Source organism: Rattus norvegicus, chromosome 13 (assembly GCF_021556685.1).
Source record: "Rattus norvegicus strain SHRSP/BbbUtx chromosome 13, alternate assembly SHRSP_T2T, whole genome shotgun sequence".
NCBI classification, from domain to species: Eukaryota; Metazoa; Chordata; class Mammalia; order Rodentia; family Muridae; genus Rattus; species Rattus norvegicus.
In genome coordinates this window covers 91,874,834-91,898,836 of record NC_141546.1, presented here as the reverse complement: position 1 = coordinate 91,898,836, position 24,003 = coordinate 91,874,834, and the positions used below count along the sequence as shown (strand labels likewise).

The window sequence follows — 24,003 nt, the reverse complement described above, 5'->3', positions numbered from 1 at the left end:
TAAAACGCGAGATAGAAACAAGAATCCCATGAGGCTGGTCTAGGCCAGCTAGTCTGGTATATGTAGCAGAATAAAGAGACTTGGTCTCAAATATGGTGGAAGGTGATGACTGACACCGGAAGTTGTGTTCGGACCTTCATATGTGTGCTATGGCACACATCTGCAAACACACACGCACGCACGAACATACACACACACGCGCACACGCATACACACACACACACACACACACACACACACACACACACACACACACTGTGAAGGTGCTGGGGAGAGGGCCCAGTATGTAAAGCTCTTGCCGCACATACATGTGGGTGTGGTGCCATTCACCTGTAAGTCTACTGTGCTTAATCATCTACTTTGTGTGTAGTTCTTTCTCTCTCTTTTTTAATAAAAGATTTATTTATTTTATGTCTATAAGTACACTGTAGCTGTCTTCAGACACTCCAGAAGAGGGCATCAGATTCCATTACAGATGGTTGTGAGCCACCATGTGGTTGCTGGAATTTGAACTCAGGACCTCTGGAAGAGCAGTCAGTGCTCCTAACTGCTGAGCCATATTTCCAGGCCCATATGTAGTTCTCTTGAAACTTAATAAAACAGTGCAAGTAACATCCCTCAGAACCACCTGACTGTGTGGATGTGTCAATCTCCTTCCCTCCAGAGTCCTCTCTTTGTAGCAACTGTGACCTTGGTGACGATCAGTGATGACACACACACTGGAGGGCATTCAGCTTAAATCACGATAGAGGACACTGAGCATGCAGTCAGAAAGGTCTTTGAGGAAAATGAAAATAGGTGCAGGATCCACTTGGGGCAACAAATGCTGGCCAAAAAGAGTATGGATTTTGGAGAGAAGTAGCCTACTTGGCTCCCAGACTCACTGCTTTCCTCTCTAGCATCACTCGTTGGTAAACGCAGTCCATGCCTCTGGGGTATACACAGAGGCAACAATCTGCCTTACAGGTTGCAATGCTAGGTGGTAGACACACCCTATGCCCTACCACTTTTGAAGGCCATTCTATCCATCAGCCCTCCAAAGGAGAAGTCCCTAGAGTTGCAAGGTTCCTTACAGAGCTCCGATTTTGTCTTGTGGTTGTTAGTGCTAGACCCGGTAATATTTTTTGCTGGTATTATCTTGTTTTGTTTTTATAATCCACACACCCTTTGCATGATAGGCTGTTATACACAAGAAGAATTTACACTAGATTCTTTATGACATACTCTTTTTTCCCTTTGTCAGCATTACACAGGCAATCTTGCCGACAGAATCATGTCTGTATTCAGCTGGGATTCCCACTGTTCTTTAGGGGTAATTTTCAAGTCTTTCTACACAAGTTGAAGTGTAGTTCCCATTGATAAATAACAGCCTCAAGCTTTTACCTCCACACACTATTTTGACAGGTCACCCCTCCAAGGAAGACTTTGTGTTTGAGAAAACTAATTTGTCTAAAGGAAGAGGGTATTTTCAAATCATACTTCAAAAAAAATCATGTCAAAGAACAAGAATAAAAGAATAAATGAGCTATGGAGTTAAGGCATCAAACAGGCACAGGGAAAGTCTCCAATAGAAAGAATAGAGAGATCAAAAGTAACACATAAGGGAAAGTATGAACCCAACTATTTCTTAGATGTAGAAAATAAAGGGACAATAGCACAAATGTCAGAGAGACAAGAAGATCCTCAAACTACTGCATCATGGATTGGCTGTGTCAGACCTTCGTGTACTTCGTGTGCTGAGAACACCATCTCTAGCTGGTGGTGCCATTTGGGGAGGTGCTGGAAACTTCTGGGGGTGCACCTAACCAGAGGAACTGACATTGGGAGTGCTTCCTTAGGGATCCCGGCCTGGCCTCTGTACTTCCTGGCTACTGTGAGGTGAACAGCTTTATCCTACCATGCCCTTCTGCCATGATGCTCTGCTTCACCATAACCCAGAAGCAGTGGAGTCAGTGACCATGGAGCATCTGAGCCCGTGAGACAAAGTAAAGCCCCCTTCCGCCTTGTTTTTCCTCAAATATTTAGTCAGGAAAACACAAAAGTCCACCTCAGAAAAAGTCTCTCACGTATGGCATACCTATGACATCTCAGCACCTCAGAAGGCTGAGGTAGAATGATCACATGCTCTGTCTGCATTGACGCAGGCAGGCAGGAAGACAGACAGACAGACAGACAGACTGAGAGGGGTGGCAAAGTAGGGAGAAAATTTCTTCATTGCACTAAACTTGACTTCATTGTTTTAATGAACAAGAGTTCTAACTTCAAATAACTTGCAATAACTTGCCAACTCCATCAAAATGTGGGTCATTGAGAGCCACACTTCTCACTGAACTACTAGATCATTTGTTGCTGCTGAAAACTGAAAACTATAAGCTCGTGAGTCTAGTGTGGTAACATGAACCTGAGGTCCTATTGCTTGGGAAAAGAAGCCATGATCATTTCCTGGATAATGTGACGAGTCCCTCCTTAGAAGAGAAAAGTAAACCACACAGTAACCATCTGTGATGGTGTGAATGCTTGGTCCGTAGGAAGCGGCACTCTTACGAGGTGTGTCCTTTTGGAGGAAGTACATCACTGTGAGGGTGAGCTTTGAAGCTCCACCCAATATGGAAGAGGGCTCCCTTCTGGCTGCCTTCAGATCAAGATGTAGAGCTCTTGGCATCTCCAGCACCAAGCTGGTCTTCATGATGCTATGCTTCCTACCATGACGTTAAGAGGACTGAACCTCTGAAACTGTAAGCCAGCCCAAATTAAATGTTCACCTTTGTAAGAGTTACCTTGGTCAAGGTGTCTCTTCACAGCAACAGAACCCAAACGAAGACACTATTCCTACCTGATTTTCTCCTGCAGATTCCTTAATAGTAGAATTTCTTTATAGAACTCTAATCAAGTCCTCTGGGTTTGGAGGCTGGCTAAAAGAAAGATTTATTTGAGAGATGACTAGTAGGCACCCAGTAAATGTTATCCCTAAAAATGTTTCCAAGTGAACAGATATTCTAGGGCTTTGTTTTTGGTGTATTTGTTTTGTTTTTGCCTAGAATCAAGGCATGTTATAAGGTTTACAAAATGCTTTTGTGGAATTATTAGTCATGTGCAATTTGCAACTACCACACAGACTGTGGGATGAAAGAACTGGAGAGAAGGGGACAAACTATGCCAAACTATACAGTAACAATTGGCATGATTTTATGGAATCTTCTTCTCCCTTCTCCTCTTCCTCCTCCCTTTCTCTTCCTCCTCCTCCCCAATCCCCCTTCATCCCCCTTCTCATTCTCCTCCCTTGAGACAGGGTCTCTCTATGAAGCCTTGACTGTCTTGGAACTTGCTATAGAGACCAGGCTGGCCACTAACTCACAGAGATTCATCTGTCTCTGCCTTCCAAGTGCTGAGATAAAAGGTGTGCATTACCATGACTGTCTTGGAATCTTCCTTTCGAATTTTCAAAATGCTGGTTTCAGGCAAAAGTCCAGAGTATTAGTTCTAATTCTCTGGTTGTTCTAGTTCTTGTAAAGAAAGATACCCACAGACTAACACACACTAACAATACTGTCACTCCCTGTGACCCAGCAATGACTTAAGAAACACTTAATGTGCATTCTCTACCTGCTTTCATAGCCCATCAATGATGAGACACATGAGGCTTTCAGAGAGTAAGCCGATTGCCTAGGGGCACCCAGTGTGGATCTTTGACTCTAAGGAAAGGCAGTTACATTTCTTAGTGGGCAAAGAATAGACTGCTAAGTTTATAAACCTCGTAACTTGGAGCATGACTATCTAGTCACAGACTACTTAGAATTCCACCGTTGGGAATATCAGGGATTGAACTCATGTCTTTGAACATGTTAGGCCAGCACTTTACTACTATATTCTCAGCAGTATTTACCAGCTTAACTTTCTGGTGGTACAGGATAAAAACAGAGAAAGGAACGAGCTTCTTAGAGACCAGATCGTTTTTATGCGCTAACAAGCAGGTTGGATCGTAGTATTGACCTAAATTAAAAACCCAGTTAGGGGAGTGCTCAAGTAGCATGCAGGAAACCCTGAGCGTGATCCCCAGCATCAAATAAGCCAGGCGTAGTGACACAAACCTGTGATCCCAGTGCTTCACAGAGGTCTAGGCAAAAGGATCTGAGGGCCAAGGTCATTTTCAGTCACATAATGACTGTCAAGGACAGTCTAGGCATGTGACCCTGTCACTAAATAAATAAATAAAACATATTAGGGGAAAAAGAACAGCTAGTTGTTTTTGTCAAAAAATATTAGAAAAATAATAAGCTGTTGATAGACGTTCTAGCACGTTAGAGAAATACAGGAGAGGACTGTGGAGATGGCTTAGTGAGCAAAGTGCTTGCTATGTAGACTCAAGGACCTAGATTTGCATTCCCCAACACCTGTGTAAAAAGTCATGCAGGTCCGTGCATACCTATAATACCAGAGCTGGGGTGGTGGAGACTAAGACAGGTAGTTCTCAGGGACTTGATGGCCCACCAGGCTAGCCAAAGTGGTGAGCTCTAGATTCATGGAGAGACATTATCTCAAAACATAAGAGAGAGATAGAGGAAGGCATCTGACACTGCACTGTGGCTTTACAGGGGTTCACTCTGACCCACACACACACTTACTAGGAAGAGTAGCCAGGAGAAAACACAGTGGGTTGCACACATCATGGTTACACAGGTAGAAACACAGCCAAAACAATGCCATTGAGCCATTGCGCAGATCCCTGCGGTGAAATCGCAGCAGCCCTAGCAGAACCAGCATTGGACACTGCTGCCAAGCACCTACACTCTTGGAACCCAAGGCAACTGCCCTTTGTACCATAGCTGAGCTACTAGGAAGATTCTTGCTATCTGCTTTTGAATCACCAGAGCTCGAAGTCCAGGGCTAGGGAATCTTGTTTATGTACCAGGGTCCCAAGCATCAGAGGATTAGGAAATGGTTGTCTATCCTCTCACCATCCTAGTAATGGGAAGTGTGTGGAGATCCCTGTGGTGGCACATCCCCCTCAAGAGGAAGAAGACTGTGCTGTTTGTGCCTTGCCAACCACGCATTTAGCGCTCCACTTCCCACCAAGCAAATCTCCAGCAGTACATGTGTTCTGGGTTTTGGTTTTCATTGTTGTTTGGGCTTTTTTGTTTTTGTTTTGTGATGCTTGTTATGTAGGCCAGGCTGGTTTCTACATATCTCTGTCTCCCAAGGGCTAGAATTAAAGAACTGAGCCACCATGAATGGGCCAAACAGTTGTCTCTGGGAAGAGACCAAGGAGACAGAAAACAAAGAAACCTCACCACTGGGTGATAATGGTACGGACAGACAGACAAGGACAGACAAGGACAGACGAGAAACTTCCAAGGATAAGTTTGGGATAGCGTATACATAGAGCGGTACTTCAGAGCGCAAAACCTCAAGGCAGAGTCAAGGGCCCCTTTCCTTCCGATGTATGTGAGCACTCTTGGGGTTCTGTTACCTTGGCAACAGAACAGATCTGAAGAGGCCCAACCCTCTTGTCCAGTTACTGTAACTATCACCAGTCAAAGGAATTGACCTACGTGGACTCAGTGGGCAGCTGCAGGCTGCTCAAGGTTCTATGGACATTACATTCGTAGTTCTCATACGAGAAAATATCTCGCAAAAGCAACATGAGAAAGGACTTCTTTGGGCTTACCATTTAAGAGAGGGTCCTTTGCAATGTGACAGAAGACATGGCCCAGGAGTGGGAGATCATCCATCAGTTTGCATCTGCCATGAGATACAGCGAGATGTAAGCATTGATACTTGGCTTACCTTCTTGTTTTATTCAGTCAGTACTCTCTCGATCATAGGCTGGTGCTGCCCACATTTAGGTGCAGACATCTATCCCCCAATTAAATGTCTTTGGCATCACCCTCACAGACACACCCACAGGTATGTCTCCTAAGTGACTCTAAATACCATCAAGTTGACGCTCAAGACTGAGTGTTCTAGTCGTTATTTCGTGCGATGAGAATACAACCTTGAGAACTAGTTACTTTTCTATTTAAGGGGCATCGTATTAGGTGTAATTACTGAGGGTCGGACAGACCAGAGTTCGGACTCTGCCTTTTCTATTTCATCAGCCGTGTGATCTTGAGTTAGACATTTGCCTCTCTGTCTGTGTCTTCCTCTGGGGATATAGTCGTCATGCAAAATAAAGAAGAGAAAATCGTAGAGACCCCCCTGCACCCCTGTGCAGCGAGGGCTCGGCATCTGAAGTTTGTAAGCCATATTCCATGGCAGACAAAGCCTTCTATGCCCCCCTTTCATTGGGATAAACAGGTTCCCCTATGGGAACAACTATGCCATATTTCCCTTGGCCCTTCTCCTGATGCAAGTCCTATTAACAGAGAAAAGAATGCCTCCTAGACAACTGGCTAGGTGGGTTGATGGGTAATTTAAAGACTAAAGACACATACAATCTACAAGAATTTTTTGAAAAAGGAAAATGGGAAGGACAGGAGAGAAGGCTGTTGTATGCAAGTCTATTTTACAGATAAAAAGAGCTAAGGCTTAGAGACCTTGGCTTGCCAAGGTTATGTTCCTAGGAGGGGGTAGAATCTAGCTTTGTATCTGTGTCTTATTGAGTCTACACCCACCCTCACAGGCACTCAACACAACACAACAACACAACGTAACTTAAATTATGAAACTAGGTCATTGCAGAAGGTATTCCTGTCGCAGAATTCACAAGCCTCACTGTCAATTTCTCATGGATTACTTCCTTTCTTCCTTTTCAGGAGAAACCTTCGGACGCCTGAGCTGGCTGGCCTTAAGGGAAGTGGAGGCCTGGGCTTGATGCTCTCCAAGGTTCTGAAAAGTAAGGTTTGAAATTTAAATTTCGACTGCCCTTGGAAAGGTAGCCTCTTTTATGTTGGCTCTTCAGTTTTTTTTACACTCAGGGCAAAACCATCTGTGAACGGATGAAAATGAAATAATTATGAAATTTAGGCAGTTCTTAAAAGATGAAGTTTTCAACACACCCACATCCATTCACTAAAATTAAGGGAGATGAACTCTGCAAACAGACTTCCTTTATGCAGTTTTGGCTTTCCTCCACAGTTATGAAAGTCAATCCCTGCCAGCAATGTCTAAATTCACGATGGAGATTTCTTTTTTAGTACTGCAGTGAATATATCCTCCTACTGATGCATCATTGGTTCTGGAACATGGCTGAAGCCAGGGTAAGCATCTGGAAGCAGGTACCTGGTGGCATAGGTAAGAAACAGCCAGTAGAGAAAGGATCAAAGTCAGAATTGGCAGGCTGGAGCCTGGAAGAGGAAAAGTAATCAGAAGGAAACGAGGGGCGTGAGAATCTGAAATAAAGGGGCGAAAAACAAACAAACAAGAGAACCCAGAAAGTTTGAACGGGGCCGGTCAGAAAGGGCAAGAAGCTATGTCCAGTGGTGAGTCAGGTCTTTCAGCCCCTGGGGAGGAAGGGCTCACTCGCTGTCTCTTTCTCTTAATGCCAACTGCAGCAATGCTGTTTCTTTCCAAGTCTTTCTACAGAGCTCCACGGGGGTTGACACTGGGCTGGACTGACATCTGCCGCTGCTTCTTGCTGCATTCTGTGCTATTTGGAGATATTCTATTGATATCATCTTCTCTGACCTTGCTTCGCTTCCCCCCTCCCATCTCTCCTTCCGCTGTCCTATTTGTAGCAACGGCTGCCGTCCACTAACAAGGGCTCTTTTATCTACCGGTCTTTCTCTTGCTTTTGTTTCTCTTGTCTATTTGGAGTTAGCTTCTTGATAGAAAGCCAGCACGGATTCACTCTTGTCCTTGAGAAACTGTTGGACGCAGCCGACTTGCTAGAACCAGCATGTGAAAGTGAAAAAAAAAATTTAAAAAACCCAGAATCCTATATTTCATAGCAGTATGCCTAGCAGCTTTAAGTTTGAGCCGAGGAAATGATCGTTTTTTCCCTTGTCATTGTGCCTTTACAATGACAGTCCCAGGCCACCGAGTTGCAAAGACCCCATGCATTTAGAATAAATAAATAAAAAGGACCAGCTCCTGTCGTATGGATCCTGGCTTCGGCTGTTTGGAAGATACCATAGCAGCTGAAGACGTTTGCTGCTTACAGAATACTAATGGCTCTGACTATTCTGAACTGAGCTTTCTCGTGAAAGGGGGGGGGGGAGAAAAAGATATAAAAGGGAAGTTTATTTTGAGTTGGTCACTTAAAATCATAAGCTGAGTTGAGAAAAATTCTGTGTCACCAATATATGAGTATAGACATATATGCGTGCATATAGATATACAGACAGAATTCTTTTCCGAGATGCTTTTGGGTTTACACCAAGTCGGAAGTATCACGACTTTTTAGTTATTTAAGTTTTGTGTGCTAACTTTGTCACAGCAGTCTGTCAACAACGGTTACTGATGTGCATATACACAGAGCAGTCGGAGGCCGATGTGCTTACACAGAAAAGTCGGAGGCTGCTCTTGTTTTTCTGACTCAATTTAGATAGAACAAATTAACCTAAAAGTCCAAGTCCGTTTACCAGTGATTCACTATTGGTCACATATCATGTATACTCTGATGTATGATCCCTCTCTTCAGTGCCTAACATGCCGTGTTAGGGAACATGGAGATGAAGAGAATTAACCGTCATTCCTAGACAAAGGATTTCCCTAGTGGCTCTGGTACTTACAAGTTGATGAAACATAAGCAAATCAGTTTCTTTCTTTCTTTCTTCCTTCCTTTCTTTCTTTCCTTCCCTCCTTCCTTTCTTTCCTTCTTTCTTTTTTCCCCCTCTTTCAGTTTACTCTGCCTAAAGTGAAGGAAAAAGAAAACCAACCAGACCTGACTATATCATAAATAATAAGGATTAAGCGAGGCCATGATGGGGACTAGCTCTGTAAGCCACAAAGACTCTACAGTGCAGGGATTAGGAATCCTGACTGTAGTTTAACACTGTGGCTATGAAACAGTGACCACAGTTCAGAAGCTAGCCACTTGAAATTATTGTCAACCTCTTCTCCCAAGTACAAGTTAATACAATTATAATAAATTCAAAATGTGCTGCAGTCACCTCCTAGGGGAATTTCATTCAATCAGATGACTTATTCAGAAATGAAAAACATCATTTGTAGGGGCAGGAAGTAACTTGGTTCAACAAAGGTCTTCTCATTTTAACAATATATGTTTTAAGATGCATATACTGTAAGGAGGATCATTTAAATAATCCAGGGGCTGGAAGAAAATAAAATAGTACTTTATATATTTTTTAATTAATGGCCACCTCCCAAGCACCAGGTGTGTAACAGCACCATTGGGAAGGGCTGGTTGAGAGACACGCCCTCAATAAACAGTTAGCCTTCGAAGTTTGGAGACACATGAGAGAACATTTGGAACAATGAGAAGGAATGTCCCCTGCTTCTAATGAAGGTTCAGTGAATGCACCACAAACTGGAGGGAATATTTCAAGTGCCGGGTCAGTTATCTTCAGTTAAGGATCGCCAACCTTTCCCCCAAAGTTAGACAAACAAAGAGAACAGAAACAAACACAAGAACACAGTATGAACTGACACCATAACGTGATACACTTTTTCAAACAAAGAGAGTTAACTGTAGCACCCACAAGATGTGGCTAGCTGGAGGGGCTACTGCTGCTCACTGGTAGGGCGCCCACTTAACAAATGTGGGGTTTTAGATTCAATCCCTAGCCTCACGATAAGTAAACAGGTAAATAGTGAGATTCCCCACAATCCCTAACACCACGCAGCCCTGAAAACCCAGTCATTTTGCTTATTGGAACACTAAAATTATTGTCCTGAGAGTTGTCATTTTCTTACAAAATGGAAAGCCTTCCCCCAGCCCTCTGGTGCTGGTGCTGCACTGATTTGACTGATCGACTTGCCTAGACATCTTTTACTCTAAAGTTACTATGCTCACCTGAACCTATTTAGGCAAGAATGGTTTATTAGCCTTGTATTTTTTTTTTAAAAAAAATTCTCTAGCTGGGATATACAAACAACTACTTGAATGGTGATTGATACTTTTGCCCTTTCAGGGCCTCAAACTGTCATGTAACGTTTTGGTGAAATGATGCTTTCCTCAATGAATTTTGGTCATTCTTCATCATCCAGTGATTTTCCTATAACAGGAAAAAGAATCTATTGATAACCTTTTTTTTTTCTGATATTATCTCAGGCATTTGACATGTCCCAGGGTGCACGGAGGTGGTATGCTCCATTTCCAGTCAGAGGACCCGGTTGCCTTTTGTGGGGGCTGTGGGTTTCATCTGCCGCTCACTCGCTACTTCTGTTTGCTGAGACACTCAGTGTTCCACCTTAGCTCATGCCACAGAGAGCAGCTCTCACTGGGAAGCTGTTGCTGGATTAAATCCCATGACCTAAGTGTCTGGGAAATACAAGGTCTGCAGCTTTTCTCATTGTGAAACAGGAAAAAGATCTCTGTTACAGTGTGTGGTTGGTTTTCCCAGTCATCATATTCTCCCTAAGCTGAACCATTTTCTACAGAGACTCAAGATCAGAACAAAGAAGCAAAACAAACAAGCAAGCAAGCAAACAACTTCAACCCAAAAGATGTTTCCTATGAATAGAATGAGCAAGATTGCAACTATGTGATAACATTGAAAACTTTGTATATATGTTCTACATAGCTTTTCCATGTAGCTTGCAGGCTGCCTCTGCCCAGCAGAGTGGCTGAAAAGCACACTCATTTCTTTCTAAATCAGGTTTCCTTTTTTTCTTTTTTTTAAGCCCCTGGAGGGATTGAGTTAATTCCTTGCCCTTACTTTCTCCCAGTCTCCCAGCCTAACCCAAACCCCAGCAAATGCAGATGAGTTCAGGGAGAATTAGCCCACACCTTGGAGATGTTCACTCACCCATCTGTTTTTCATTGGGAGGATTTGTCTCAGGCCCACCCCCTGTAAGGCACTGTGCTAACTGTTGTGATTTCCAAGGTGAAAACCAAATTTCACAGTGTGATTGGATCTGTGGTGGGACCTCAGTCAGCATATATCAAGTCGGAAGTGACAGTATTTCTCAAAATCAAAGCTTTTAAAACTACACTCTACAATGTCAACACTGGATTTCTAGATTAGACATAACTGGTCACTCAACCAGCACTCAGATGAAAACCAAATCTTTGGCAAATAAACTTATACTTTTTGGTATGTGTTATATTGAAGTATTTCCTCTCCTAGTTCATGTAATTTTATTAAAAGACTCATGTGACCAACTAAGCTGATAACGGGTTGTGATTTGCAAAATAGCACTATGGGAGTCTGTGTGGGTAGTTCAGAATGTAAAAATCAATAGGGATAAGGCTGTGACAGGCACCATCTAGAAATAAAACAAAAGACAATGCTAAAACAGTGATACGGGGGTGGGGATTTAGCTCAGTGGTAGAGCGCTTGCCTAGGAAGCGCAAGGCCCTGGGTTCGGTCCCCAGCTCCGGGGGGGGGGGGGGGGGAAGAAAAAAGGAGCTAAAACAATGATACAGTAACTCCCCAGCTGATTTACCTTGAGAAAGATATTTCCCTACCATAAAAGTAGAGGACATTCTTTTACCTGGAAGTGTTACAGTTTAGAACTGATGAAGAACAACTTAAGAAATGGCACTAACCGGTGGGCAGGATTATATAGAAAGAAAGGCAAATATGGGAAAAAAAAGATAAAAATTCCTTGGTGTTAATCTCTCTTACTTCCATTCCCCACACTTGCACCCTATCCGTGGTATAGGCCAAAGATAAGTGGAACAAGACACAGATATTTGATAGAGTTAGAAGTTTTCAGACAGAGATTTTAAGTCTTGTAGAGAGAAAAACATGAGAGAAAAGTATATTAATGATTAAGCATAGTCAGAGACTGATTGATAAACTTCCCCATGAAGGTTTAAAACCTTGATACTTTGACTGTGTTGTAGTTTCTTAGGGATTTGTCTGCCTGGTCACCGTAGTCCTCACTATCTTACCTTGATGGCTCCTGCATGGGAAGGGAAAGGGGTTTTTGTTTGTTGTTTGTTTATTTGGTTTTGTTTTGTTTTGTTTTTGTTTTACAGGATAGGGTTTCTCTGTGTAGCTGTGATGGTTTGTATGTGCTGGGCCAAGGGAGAGGCATTATTAGGTTTGGCCCTGTTGGAGTAGGTGTGGCCTTGTTGGAGTAGGCATGGCTCTGTGGGTGTGGTCTTTAATACCCTCATCCTAGCTGCCTGGAAGTCAGTATTCTGCTAGCAGCCTTTAGATAAAGATGTAGAACCCTCAGCTTCTCCTGCCTGGATGTTGCCATCTTCCCACCTTGATGATGATGGACTGAACCAGTGAATGTGTAAGCCAGCCCCAATTAAATGTTGTCCTTATAAGAGTTGCCTTGGTCATGGTATCTGTTCACAGCAGTAAAACCCTTAGCAAGACAAGCCTTGCCTGTCCTGGAACTCACCTTGTTGACCAAGCTAGCCTTGAACTCACTGGGATCTACCTGCCTCTGCCTCCCAAGTGCTGGGATTGAAGGTGTGTGCCATCACCACCCAGCCCTCTCCTTTTGTTTTACCAGTTCCCTCATTATATTTGTCTTTTATTTAAATCCTTCTTCAGAATTCTGAGGACTGTAGGGCAGACCCAGATTTTCTCCAGATGTGGTAACAACTGGGTGTCCCATAGACACAACCACCACCCAAAATACAAACTGCCTTCCTTACCAGCTTCTTCTTTCCTTGTGGCTCCTTATTTAAATATCACTGGGCAGAACCAGTCTGTTCTCTGCTGCCTAGGAGTTTTAATTCCTCATGACCCAAGCATAATCACTTATGTCCTTAGGTTATGCCCATTCAGCTTTCTTTCTTTTTTTTTTTTTTGGTTCTTTTTTTCGGAGCTGGGGACCGAACCCAGGGCCTTGCGCTTCCTAGGCAAGCGCTCTACCACTGAGCTAAATCCCCAACCCCCCATTCAGCTTTCTTAATGTGAGTTTTGGTTGATCCCTCGTCCTCACACAGATAGGTGTCATTGTCTGGCCTTACTGCCTCTCAGTGTGCAAAAGACCTTCAGCTGCCCCAGTACTGGCCTGGGCCTCCCAGCATGGCAGGGGAAAGTAGGACAAGCAGATATGTATAGAAGGTGCAAAACACTAAGGGTAACTTTGCTCTATAGCAACCTGCTAAGCAGCTAAGCCAGTCCTGAGGTAGTAACATTGCATTCAGTCCCAGTAAGGAGGATGATGCTAATTCATGTAGGAAGACTCCAAGCACCTTGCACTGGCCCCATCTCCCAACGTAGCTTCATTAAGGAATTAAGGTTCTAACAGTGAGTTTGCAGGGATGCAGACAAAACACAGCAGGGCCTTTCAGCCTCACTTCTCTGAAAAGATATGAGTATCCATTTCTAGGTAGTTCTTAGGCCAAGTCAGTGTGGTTACCATGAGTGCCACACCAGCCTTGGCTGATAAAGGGACCAGATTGAGCAGCAGTGGACTGAAGGCCTGTGAGAAGATCCAGCACCAGAGATCTCCCAAAACAGAGGGATGTCTGTTGCTTCAGGGCACCAGCCTGGGTAACTCTGGCTTAGATGGGCACCCCTGCCTCATATTCTTCCTCTTGACCCTCCAATAAACTTATATTTGTCATGTCTCTGCTTAAAGCTCTTATCTCAGTAATGCTTTTCTTGTCTCCCTGACAGGTCCTTCTACAATATTCCATGAAAACAATTACCAGGCACACTGTAAACCTTCCAATCTGTATATAGTCTATCGTCACACAGAAAGGCAAGGCAAGAGTTTCTTGTTAACTCCTAGATCTTTTTTCATTTCTCTTTTCATTAACTGTTGTGTGACAAAACATTTCCTGGAGAGATGAAACACATATTCTAACGCTGGAGACAGGGAAGCCACAACAGACCAAAGTACAGATACCACCCAAGTCCAATTCGGTGAACTAATGAGTTTTATTGGGGTTACTTACAGGAATATAGGTAATGGGTTACTCACAGGAACAACAGTGACTCAGAGACAGCTACAGCACCAAAGCCCATCCTAGCACGGGTGACAGATCACCATGCGGAGTGCTCAGAGCTTATTGCACAGCCTGAACGCAGCTCAACAGGTTGAAGCATGTCCTTCCATGTGCCTGAGTTGGTTTAAACATCTTCTAGGCAGCTTGGCTAGTTTCTGCTTTGTCCAGGCAGCTCGTCTGGTCTGAATCTTCTTTATAACTATTCTCTTCTGAGAATCTTCTTTGAAGCTCAGCTTCACTTCACCAAAAGGGGCTCTTGCTTTTACTGCTTACTTTGGCAGGGAGGGGCTTAGTGAATCAGCTCAGTTTCATGGACTTCCTGATGTTATCTTTAAGTTGTTTGCCTTCCTGCTTAAGCTTCCCTGGAGGATGATCTGTTTCAATCTGGGAGGGGACTATTATGCAGCATTAAACAAGTACTTGATCCTTTGAAGACACAACTCTGCACAAGTCAGGTGCAATACTTACTCCCTTCCCACCATCACCCCAGCCCACCAAGCACACAGCCTAGCAGCAAAGATCAGCATTCAGTAAGATGATGTGACATATCAGGGGTAGAACAGGACCCCATGAGAAGCAGCAGTGCAGTTGAGAATTTCCTCTGTTACCTAGTGACAGTCACGTGAGACCTACGTGAGGAGCAGGGTACTGTGGGAAAGAGTTTGGATGGGAGGAAGGTTGGGAAAAGACTGACAGCAAAAGAAACTGTACAAAGCCTTGAAGGTAAAACAGAGCTTGGTGAAAAAGTGGCAGGCAGGAAGTTGGGAGAGAACAGTGGTCATTTCAGTGCTTTGCTTCCCAAGAATTATAAAGAAAAATCTCCATGATGTTGACCAAGAAGAGGAGGAGGTCATGACTTCACTTATACCTACTACCATACTTATACTTAAACTCTTAATATGTTTGTTGACAAAAATAACATGCATTCATGATACGTGATATAATATTTTGATATGTATGTGCAATGTTGACTGATTAAGCTAATTAAAAAGCTTTAATATTTTAAAAATATTATAGTGAGGATATTAAATTTTAGTTCTAGCTATACACACACACACACACACACAACACACACACACACACAAACACACACATATATCTTTAGCTAGACTCACCATGGTGGACAATAGATCTCCTGAATTTATTTTCTTTCCAATTGAAACTTTGTACCCTTGGCCAATGTTAGGCTAGAACTACTGCTCACCCCTGCACAAGCAGGAAACCCTGTCTGTCCTCTTTCCCCCAACCCTGCGTACATAGAGAAAACTCCAGGCTAACACGTCATCATTCCTTGTCTCCACATTTCTGGCAACCTACCCTCTAGTGCCCATCCAGGGGCTCAGTTTTTGACTTGTACAGGAACAGTCCCAGCTCCTAGCTGCCAGGCCATCACTCCTTGCCTAAGGTCTATAAAACCACCTTGCTTTAGCCTGGGTGTGTGACTTCACTGACCTCCACCCGTGAGATTACTGAACCCGCTGGGAGCTGCCTCCTAATAAATCTACCTTTACCCTTTAATCTGGTCTAATCTGGCCTATATATGCATCACTGAGGGAGAGGGGAAAGCCTATTAGCCAACTTCTCCCCACTCCAACCCCTAGTAGTATAGTCTCTATTTCTTGGTTAATTGTGCCAGAATTATTTTCAATCTCAAGTCTTTGGGTTTTAGTGCCTCTCTTCCAAATGACAGCCGTCTAGCAAGCAGCGTGCCTGACTTATTCTGTCTCTCAAAAAGGTCACATCAGCTGAAGGAAATGTTACACGTTTGAATTGCAGTTGCTATGTATGTGTCACATAGATGCTCTTGAGAATCCCTTAGCTGCTTTACATAAACACTCTGGAATATACTTACTTTCAATATTAGGATTGTCATGTAAAAAGAAACTAACCCGGAACCCCTTGGATAAGTGTTGAGCATAATTAAAAAAGCTTAAGCCTTAGGCTTTCTTATATAAAGTTTCGTGCAGTGAAACTATCGCACATGCTCGGGTTCCTCTGTAACACGAGGCTGTCTGTCTCTCGATGCTCTGCCTGAGGTAGACCAGCCATGAGCACTCGTGCTGTCCAAGAGCACACAGAAGGTAACTGACAAGTGACTACACGGTAGTGTGTCAGCACTAGGATTTATAGCATTCACTTCTAAATACCTGGTCCTTTCAAGTTCAATCCCAGCAATGAATGTCACTTATATTACATGTCTGAATTGTAAAATTGAATCTGTTAGAGAATTCAGTTTACTGTTTTGTTTTGGGTAGAATCCTGGAAAACACGATCCAGAAGAGCATGGATATTAAAGCTATAGATAGTTTTTTTACAAATTGAAAAACACCTTAAGCCAACTGAGCAGGTAAGGGAGTTTTGTTCTTTCATGCCAACCCACAGATGTTTGAAATAATCATCTTAATATCAATGATGTCTGGAGACTCACCTAGCATGTACTTTAAGGGACATCTTGTTTTGAGCAACCATTTTAAACACTAGTAAAATGAAGAATTAATTAGCCTGTACAGAGACTCAGCAAACTAATTCCTTAGTCTGCCAGACCATCTGTTCAGGACCACCCTTTGAAGATTTTGGCATTGTTGAGGATGGTGGAGACAGTACTTCTGATGCTGGTGCTGATGCTGGAGACAGGCTCTGATGCTGATGCTGATACTGGAGACAGGCTCTGATGCTGATGCTGATGCTGATGCTGATGCTGATGCTGATGCTGATGCTGATGCTGATGCTGATGCTGATGCTGGAGACAGGCTCTGATGCTGATGCTGATGCTGATGCTGATGCTGATGCTGATGCTGGAGACAGGCTCTGATGCTGATGCTGATGCTGGAGACAGGCTCTGAGGATGATGCTGATGCTGATGCTGGAGACAGGCTCTGAGGATGATGCTGATGCTGATGCTGGAGACAGGCTCTGATGCTGATGCTGATGCTGATGCTGATGCTGGAGACAGGCTCTGATGCTGATGCTGATGCTGATGCTGGAGACAGGCTCTGATGCTGATGCTGATGCTGATGCTGATGCTGATGCTGATGCTGGAGACAGGCTCTGATGCTGATGCTGGAAACAGGCTGCTCCTTTGTATTTATCACCTCACCTTCCAAAGGCATGGCAAGAAACAAGCTTATAAAAGACCTGGCTCTCTCTGCACTTACAGTCCAGCCACAGGGTGAAGCCCACTTTACTAGCAAGGGCCAGGAGAGTTGTCTGAGTAAGTGCGGAGAAGGTTCTATATGCCCCGCCAACCCACCCCCTGAATTCTCCCATCTAGATCATGTCTTGAAGCTTCACTTTGGAATTTTCATTTGCAGTGTTTTACATATTCATCCTTAAACAGAGGGGAAAGGATCCTACTCTATGTAGAAGGGAAAGACATTTCGTGTAAAAACAAACAAACAAACAAACTACCTGAGAGTAAATTAACGAGACAGATTTTATGGGTTTTAAATTGGCTTGGGTGGTAACTTAAAAATAAAAGTCAGGAATTCCTAAACCACGTTGAGTCATAGACAGTGAGAGCTGAAGCTAGGCTTAGTGGTGTAGACTTGTAGTCTCCGCCACTTAGGAGGTGGGGACGGGAGGGTCGGGTGTTTAAGTCTCACCTGAGTTACAGAGTGGTTCAAGGTCAGCTTGAGCAATTTAGTGGGGCCTTGTTGCAAAATTTAAGTGTTTTAAAAGGGTGAGGAGTTGCAGTTTAGCGGTAGAGCACTGTGGAGTATCCCCGAAGTCCTAGGTTCAATTCCCAGTATGGGGATGGGTATGATTTACATAAGCATGCGGCTTCCTAAGGTATTGCCATGTTTGAGTATAAGAGTTCCTTAAAAATAATAAGTCTCCAGCTGTTAAGCCCACTTCACAGAGGGCTGGGAGTATGTCTCAGGGGAAGAGTGTTTGCTTAGCACGCTCAGACCTTGGAGTCAATCGTGTTCATCAAACCAAAGCGCCGTGTATTTACCGACTGAGGTGTAAACCTGTTGTTTTTTCTGCTCAGCACTAATCTTTTCCTCTTGTGATGACTGAACTCTGATTCCCTCCAGGGAGCCAGCACTCTATCCACTCTCAGTTCACTTAGCCCTGGGAGAGTACACAGCTTGGACCAGACCTTGACTGACACAGTCTATTGTCATGGCTACGATCGTTGGCTCAGAGATGAACCCAGGCCCCAAGCCAGGCTAATGAGATTGACTTCCAGGGCCATGGCTTCCATATAGGAGGCAATGATGATTTGTTTCCTTTCGGGGTTATCAAGAATGAATGTAAAACTAATTGCCGAGAGACATCAGATGGGAAAACCAAGCTGAGTAAGGCAGAGGCAAAAAGATAATCCTGACGGCATTGTTTTGGTAGCTAGATGCAGCTTAGCCTGAACACGCATCCCTAGAATTTTCAGTTAGATGAACCAAAAAATTTATTTCTAGGTTTATATCCATTTAAGCATGTTTCCATAGATGTAGGTTCGGTCAAGAAAAAAAAAAAACCCTACCAGGGAGAAGTATATTTTATATACATACAAACATGGTATATTATCATTCCTTATCTTGCTACCATTAATAATTTGCCTATTTGTGAATTTCATAGCTACACACTGTGTTTTTTAATTGGGGATCTCATTTACAATTCTAAAGACTTAAGACCGGGAAAGAAAAGATGGCTAATTTTTAAGACTCCCTTCATTGGTGACTTCTGTTTGTTGTTTGTTGTTTGTTTTGGTTTTGGTTTTGGTTTTTTGAGACAGGGTTTCTCATTGGTGACTTCTTATGTTTGGAATGAAATAGCTAGGAATAAGAGATATCCAAAGACAGCAATGATCCCTTCCCTTAGAACCTAAGAGAATGTAAACAAATCAACCCTGACATCTCTGGCTTTCCTGTGTTAGTGCCTTGCCCTTTGCCTCATAGGTTAGCAGTTTGGACCCGATATGCTGTGGCTATCGTAACCTTGTCTGTGACATCCGGTCCCGTGAAACCATCACAGACTGCTCTTCAAAAAAAAAAAAAAAAAAACCGGACCAATATATCTGTTTACTCAAGGGAAGAGTCAGAGCTAGCACCAAGTCCGACTCTGTTCACTTCCTTAAGCGCCATGCTCAGCACACAGTTAGCACTTCGGCCCTTAGCTATTAATAAGTCCCTCTCCCGGAGAAGCTAAAAGCTCTAATTTTATCCAGATGCAGGCAGCGCGCAGAACCAAGCCACTCGCCCCAACATCCTAACAGAGCTGCTAAAAGCTTGGCGTGACTCGCTGACTTCTGAAACGTTCCTCTCTGTCCTCCATCTGAAACCCCGGGTTGGAACAGTACGCCCCTGGCGATCTACTTTTCTGCTACTGTAGTTCACACTATGGCTCTGTGATGTATTCCTCTGCTCACAGAGAAAGGCAGTTACAGACTGAGAATTCACTCAGGAGCTCAGCACCACATCCTTAAAGTCCCTCAGAGGCAAATTACAATGAGGCTGGCTGCAAACTCTGAGCTTCATCAAAAGAAGATTTGTAAACAAGTCTTTTGCTCCACTCCTGAAACTTCTGCAGGCAGAGGGAGGAATGCATCATTCTTTCAGGCCCCATGGAGAGAACCAGCATGCAGCAGGCAGCCTCTTATAAGCTGAGCTGAATCTTAAGACACGCAATGTCCTGTCTGGGATTTCTGTCTGTTCCTTTTTCTGCCAGAAACCCACTCATCAGGCCCCCGGTTGCTCAGAGAAATTGCCCCGATATCTTTTCGCTCTCTGTTCCCCTCCACGGTGATGCTCTGCATAATAAGTGCTCTTGAAAGGCAACAGTATTAAATAACCCTAGTAACAATTCCAAGACCACTATTCTGGAACTTTCATGATTGGAAGTTTAAGGGAAACTATTTCAACTATTAAAAAGTTTAAATATGAAGAACTTAACTATCTCTACTACACCTCTCTTATTGACGTGAGGCTTCATCAATCAAATACATTTCCAAGGGAAAAGTAAGAGCATGGTGGTACACTTGAGTTCTGTGTGTCACTTGCCTAGCATGCACAAAGCCCTGGGTTGGTATCCAACACACACACACACACACACACACACACACACACACACACACGGGAGGGAGAGAGGAAGAGAGGGAGGGAGGGAAGGACGGAGGGAAGGAGGGGAGGGGAGGGGGAAATGACTCCATGAGAGAAGTACCTGTATGGTTCCAATCCTCAGCACCCACATAAAAGTCTAGGCAAGGCTGTGCACACCTGCAGTCCCAGTTCTGAGAGGCAGAGACAGAAAGGTCCCCAGAGCTCGGTGGCCAAGCTGCCTAGTAAGCTGATGAACTCCAGGTTCACTGAGGGAGCCTGTACTAAACAATAAAATGGACAACAATAGTAGAAGATACGCAGTGTTGATCTCTGGTCTTCAGGTTCACACATGCATACGGGAGAAAAGAAAGAAGGGAGGGAGGGGGAAAGGAGGAGGGAGGAGGGAAGGGAGGAGGGAGGGAGGAAAGCTACTGTTTCTGTCTGGGAATAATTGCTGGCTGTCTGTAACACTTCAGAAGTTTGAAAGAGGCTAAATTTCCTAGAGCATCCTGCTCCCAACTGTAAAATGGACGTTTATATTAAATGTTAAGGAAAATGTGACTTGGTCAAAAGCTGAACCTCCCCTTTCATTTTAAATAACATTCTCCAAGATCTTTGAAAGAAATGTATACACAGGACACAAATATTTGACAAAGTTTCCTTCTGCTATTCTATAATTTTCAACATTGAGGAACAGTCTAATACTACTCACAGAATTCACAAATTATACAAATGAAGCATGAGACCTTTAGTTTCGATGCTCAAGTCAGCATATGAGTGACTAATTTTTCCAACTTAGTAGAAGAAGGTAGAACTATGAGTCAGTGAGTGGCTCACCCTAATGAACAGAAATAAAACTTATGCTTCTCCCAGATGGATTGTATTTTATTTTAAAAATATTTATTAAGGCTTATTAGTCTTCTGCCTGAATTTTGTTAATAGATCTTGTCCATATGTGTTTTAACTCTTCAGAATGCTATAGTGTTTAGACATGAATAGTCTAATATTGAGTCATAGGCATGGAATGACTTGGACAGCTGATACACATAATGATCTAATTCACACAGAGCCATAGACATGCCACTATCTTCTGTAGCCACCCTGGAAAACCATTTTAATATTTAACAGAAACTGTACGTTTGGGGAATAGTTCTTCAGCACGTGTTTAAATACCACCCACCACACCGTAAGTGCAGTAGTAAGACCATCCCATGTCTATTGTTCAGACCTCGCTAAATGCCACTCACAGCAGATCTTACTCAGTGTCAGGAGATAGTCTTCTTAGAGATGACAACAAACAGATGAACAATATTAATTATCATTAACTTATCAATTCACCAATCCCTCTCCAGGTCATGGTAAATATTGAAATGAATCTCAAGAGTGTCAACAGAAGTCAGTGGCCTGTCTGTGATTTTGAGATCATACATACATACATACATACATACATACATACATAAAATATATCATATATAATAATTGTATGTGTGTATTACCTACCAATATCTATCCCATACTGATAATTAATATGAGATGGTTCATATACAACTATTTCAGGATACTGAAGAAAAAACTGTTTCCACCTCCTAGGATGCATTTAGATGTGGCCTTGTTAATAGATGTAATACGGGAGTGTCATACTAATGGATTTCCAAAAGCATTATGTACACATTAAAAAAATATGAGGCTCTAGTTTTAAAAGTTTTTAACATTTTAGTTTATCCATTGTGTGTGTCCATACGTGGTGGTTTGAGCATGTCATGAACACACCTGTGGAAGTCAGAGAATAGCCTGCAAGGGTCAATTCTCTTCCACCAAGTGGGTCCCAGGCATCAGAATCAGGCCGTCAGGCTGTGAGGCGGTTCCTTTACCTGCTGAGCCGTCCTGGCAACTCCAAGGAAGTAAGGCCTGTGAAGAACTCCTTTTAATTTTATAAGCAAATTGTAAAATTATTATGAGTGACGTTTGAAGGTTAACAGTGTAGTGCAGCTCCTCAAAGAGAAACAGAAGAACAAAAAAAAGGGACACTAAAATTCTTTAGAAACTCATGTTCATAGCAGCCAAAAGCTTGAACAAGTGCTATGGACAATTAATTCCACAGGGAATTGGATAGCAAAGTTTGGCAACTGTGCAGAAGCCTAAGTAGACGGACACAGTGGAATCCGAGAGAAAAATAAAGTCACCTTTAAGGAAGGCAGCTGAGAAATCTTTCAGTGTTATCTTGGCAGAACATCTCAGAATTTCACAGAAGTGCTTTGATTCCAATTGAGATTTGGGTGGGATATTAGACAGAGGTCTCTAGGAGAACATAACTGGTGTGCGTGCGTGCGTGCATGCGTGTGTGTTGAAATTGGGTAGATAGAGACTGGGGTGTCCAACAATGGCGTGCTGGCAGCTCTTCAGTCTATGAAGCGGCATTCACTCAGCAAGAAGAAAAGGCAGGTAGGCAGCCAGCAGTGTGTTTTTCTTAGACATTTCTACATTTGGGTCATTTATGAAAGTGCCACTCGCTCTAAGGGAGGGTCTTCCCCCAACCTTAGTTAACCCCTCCTGTCCACTTGAAAAATCAAGATTAGTTGTCACAGATGGATTCGATCTCCTTTTGTCTAATGTTTGCTGCTGAATTTAAAAGGGAAATTAGGAAAGGGAGAAATAAGGGTTACAGATAGACTAATTACAAAGGGACTACCCTGTCTCAAATAAACAACCAACCAAATAAGTAAAATAACCATTAAAAAATGAAAAGAACATTTTTTTAAAGGAGCTCTGGCAAAGTTTTATTAAAGGAAAACTTTCTTGTTTACCTCTCACCAGTCTGTTCTGGCATGCTTCTGATGGTATCAGAATCACCTGGGTCAATGATAGCCAGTGTGCATACTCTGTAGTATTTTCCACACGCTGTGCCCAATTCAATGTTATTACCACTGTAGTGATGGACACCAGTTTTAGCCAACATGGCATAGTATTCTATTTCAGATTTCCTCAAAGCTGGACAGTTGTTGGAGAGGATAACCAATTTCTCTTTGCCTTGTCTGATCGTCTTCAGAGTCTGTTTGTGTCCCAGCACGTACTTTCCACTTCCCATAACAAGCTGGAGCCTAGAGTCGATCGACTCCAGAGACTTTTTCGTCCTCTTTGCAGCCACCATCCTCTTGCCTTAGGTGCAGGACAACCACCAACCAAGATCAGGCGCCAAGATGGCTGGGGAGTGAGAAAGGGAAAAGAACACTTCTTATATCATGAAGACTTGATACTAGATACTTTATAAGAAATTAGCCCGGTGAGAGAGAGACCCAACCGCCTGGTCAGGTGGGCACTCCTGAGGCTGCAGAGCGGAAGAGACCACCAGCTCTGCTCACCCCTGCCCACATCCCTGGCCCAAGAGGAAACTGTATAAGGCCTCTGGGCTCCCGTGGGGGAGGGCCCAGGAGCGGCAGGACTTCTGCGCCTGAGACACCGCCGGAACCTGAAAGAAACAGACCGGATAAACAGTTCTCTGCACCCAAATCCCGTGGGAGGGAGAGCTAAACCTTCAGAGAGGCAGACAAGCCTGGGAAACCAGAAGTGACTGCTCCCTGCACACACATCTCTGACGCCAGAGGAAAAAGCCAAAGACCATCTGGAACCCTGGTGCACTGAAGCTCCCGGAAGGGGCGGCACAGGTCTTCCTGGTTGCTGCCGCTGCAGAGAGCCCATGGGCAGCACCCCACGAGCGAACCTGAGCCTCGGGACCACAGGTAAGACCAAATTTTCTGCTGCAAGAAAGCTGCCTGGTGAACTCAAGACATAGGCCCACAGGAACAGCTGAAGACCTGTAGAGAGGAAAAACTACACGCCAGAAAGCAGAACACTCTATCCCCATAACTGACTGAAAGAGAGGAAAACAGGTCTACAGCACTCCTGTCACACAGGCTTATAGGACAGTCTAGCCACTGTCAGAAATAGCAGAACAAAGTAACACTAGAGATAATCTGATGG

The 24,003-nt window shown here is 43.6% G+C and overlaps 1 long non-coding RNA gene and 1 pseudogene across 1 annotated transcript in view; one reads left to right on the top strand and one right to left on the bottom strand.

Annotated features, from left to right (window-relative positions):
• The first annotated feature begins 5,491 nt into the window (after nucleotides 1-5,491).
• The window catches only part of LOC134481599 (uncharacterized), a 49,979-nt gene continuing 31,467 nt past the window's right edge, over nucleotides 5,492-24,003 (top strand). Inside the window, exons 1-2 of the long non-coding RNA XR_015636197.1 lie at nucleotides 5,492-5,761; nucleotides 6,753-6,832. This is a non-coding gene — a long non-coding RNA (uncharacterized LOC134481599). The remainder of the gene's footprint in view (nucleotides 5,762-6,752; nucleotides 6,833-24,003) is intronic.
• On the bottom strand, nucleotides 22,826-23,173 carry Rpl30l1 (ribosomal protein L30-like 1; annotated as a pseudogene).